Source organism: Theobroma umbraticum, unplaced genomic scaffold (assembly GCF_002168275.2).
Source record: "Theobroma umbraticum cultivar Fairchild unplaced genomic scaffold, ASM216827v3 scaffold_146.0, whole genome shotgun sequence".
Classification (NCBI taxonomy): domain Eukaryota; kingdom Viridiplantae; phylum Streptophyta; class Magnoliopsida; order Malvales; family Malvaceae; genus Theobroma; species Theobroma umbraticum.
This window is the reverse complement of record NW_018397265.1, coordinates 6,089,051-6,091,724: the sequence shown is the minus strand read 5'-3', so window position 1 is coordinate 6,091,724 and position 2,674 is coordinate 6,089,051. Positions and strand designations below refer to the sequence as shown.

The window sequence follows — 2,674 nt, the reverse complement described above, 5'->3', positions numbered from 1 at the left end:
AGTTTTGGAATGCTACTACTTGAAATGTTTGGAGGGAGAAAAAACATTGATGTTACAGTGGAGAATACAAGTGAGGTGTACTTCCCAGAATGGGTGTATAATTATTTGGACAAAGGAGAACAGTTAGGAATGAGAATTGAAGATGAAAGGCAATCCTTGATAGCAAGAAAACTTTCAATTGTTGGATTATGGTGCATTCAATGGTTTCCAGTAAATCGTCCTTCAATGAAAGCTGTGATACAAATGTTGGAAGGTGAGGCAGACAGTCTCACTATGCCGCCAAATCCTTTTGCTTCCACAGATAATATGAAGCTGGGTGCTTCCAAGTATAAAAAAGCTGTTGGTACGGAGCTAGAAATGAGTAGACATAACGCAGACTTATGTCCAGAAAAGAACTATATGTGGCTAATAAAGTAAACCAGACTGATGCATATGTATTAACTTAAACAAATTTGTGGCTATCATTACAATTGTGAGTTCATTCAATTAAACATTTGCTGCTTTTGTACTAAACATTGCCCATGGTACATAAACGCTCTCTTACGTCTTTCTTCTTGTATTAACTTAATTTGATTTTAACTCAAATAAAATTATAATTACATAAATGGTATTATATTTTATTTGTGAACAACTATATAGGCATATTTTATTTAATGTAATTTTTAAAATTTTTATTAATTGATTAGGTATGTAAGTTGCTGAGTCGAGTATTGAATTAGTGAAATTCCAATTAATCCAAAATTGAACTATTTAGACTCATACTCAGCACTATTCATAAAGTCAAGTCTAACATTTAATACCCATACATCCATTTGGTCGATGCTTTCGTCCCTTGTATCCAAATAATTTCTTTAAGCATGCCTTAATTACTTGGATGGTGATCATTTTAGATAAACTACTGGCTAGTTTACCCAGATTATCTAGTCGGGGCCTTCCAATAGCTAGTAGCTCTCCTTTGCTATGTACTCAAGCAATTGAAGATAGAAACCACCTTTTTTTCATACTCTAAACAAGTCTTGTCCGAGGTCTTATAATGCTCACAGACCAATAAATCAGTAGGAGACTTATCTTAGAAAGCAAAAAAGTCTTTAAAAGGTAGATGTCTCAGAGTAACTAATCCCAGAATAGCCTGAAGAGCACACGTATATTTCATCTAGCCTGAAAGAAATTGCAAACAAGATGGGAAGCATCCTGGTGAAGCTATTGGGGTATTAGAATATTAATCGGTACTTTTAAATACAAACCGAACAAAAATCTCAGCCTGCTTTACATAGGAATAGATCTCCATGTTAAATAGGGGAATATATAGTTAGCACATACATGATGCACTTTGTTGGGGAATAGAAAGACATCAGCATAAATACACAAGACAAGGAGCTATAGATTGTTTTAGCAGGGAATGGAAGTAGAACTAGTTTATTAGAATTGAATTAATCAATAATTGAGGAATCATTTAGAATATTTGTTTACAATGTGAACTCAGTTTTATAAATATTAAATAAGATAGAAAAACCTTTGATGATATACAAGGCATCTTGACCAACTATGCATCTGTAATAATTAAAAAATATATCGTTATTAGTTGTCCCCGAGGGGATAACTTAGAGATTAAAACTTAACATTTGATATTGGGAGTCTTTGATTCTAATCTTAAATCAAGTGGAATGAGATATAGCAGATATGATAGGGCTCGGGTTGGATAACTCAAAATAGCTACAATTGGAAACAATTCACCATTCAATTTAAATTGGCTTTTCACTTAAAACTGTTTTTTTTTTTCTCTTTTTCCTCCTATTTCCTCAATTCAACTAGCACATAATTGTTTAATGGGAAAAAAAAAGGATAAGAAAAGAGAAAAGAACATGTCATAATTTGTGATCTCGTTCATTGTTATCATAATGTATGTAATAATACTTATTTTATCTAATGAAAATTATTTTTATTTATCTGTATTGATATGAGGTGTGAGGGTTATTTGTATCTTGCGACTTGGGTTGTCATGCACATAATAATTAAAGATTAATTAAGCCATAGGTAAAAGCGGTTCTCACCTGTGATTATAAGGTAATCAACTTCGGTTCCTGTTAAAAAGGGAAAAAGATTATGTTAAAGCAAGGAATAAGTAATAAGCAAAGGTCACGAACAAATTAGAGATGAAATGAAAAACATCCTAGCATAAATTCAGGAATTTTTCTAAGTGGTATCATAACTAAAATAATAATAATAATGAAAAAATATAAATAGTTAAAATGCATAAACTAGAAGTTTTAACATTAAATTAAAAAAATATAAATTCAGTATATTCATTTAATACTTTAAAGTAAAAATATCTAAAATAGCTATAATTGTCAATGGCAACTTTTCATATTTTGAAAATGATTCATGATAGCATTAATAGAACTACTATTAAATACATCTTTTTCAATATGTCACAAAGCAATTATTCATTTACTAGTCACTCATTTGATTACACAGCACTTTACAAATTTTATTACTGAAAAAACTTTTTCAACTAACCCTGTTGCAACTAATAAGATCAATGTAAGGTTTACTAGCAAATAAACTAAAAGGATACACAGTATTTCTTTAGCTAAAGTATTTGACATGCAAAACTAATTTCTATTAGCTAGATTATAATTATGAATTCAAACTATCAAATTAATCAAAAAATATT

General features: G+C 30.3%; 1 pseudogene; it reads left to right on the top strand.

Annotated features, from left to right (window-relative positions):
* The window catches only part of LOC149526813 (rust resistance kinase Lr10 pseudogene), a 2,742-nt pseudogene extending 2,325 nt beyond the window's left edge, over positions 1–417 (top strand).
* Positions 418–2,674: the final 2,257 nt, after the last annotated feature.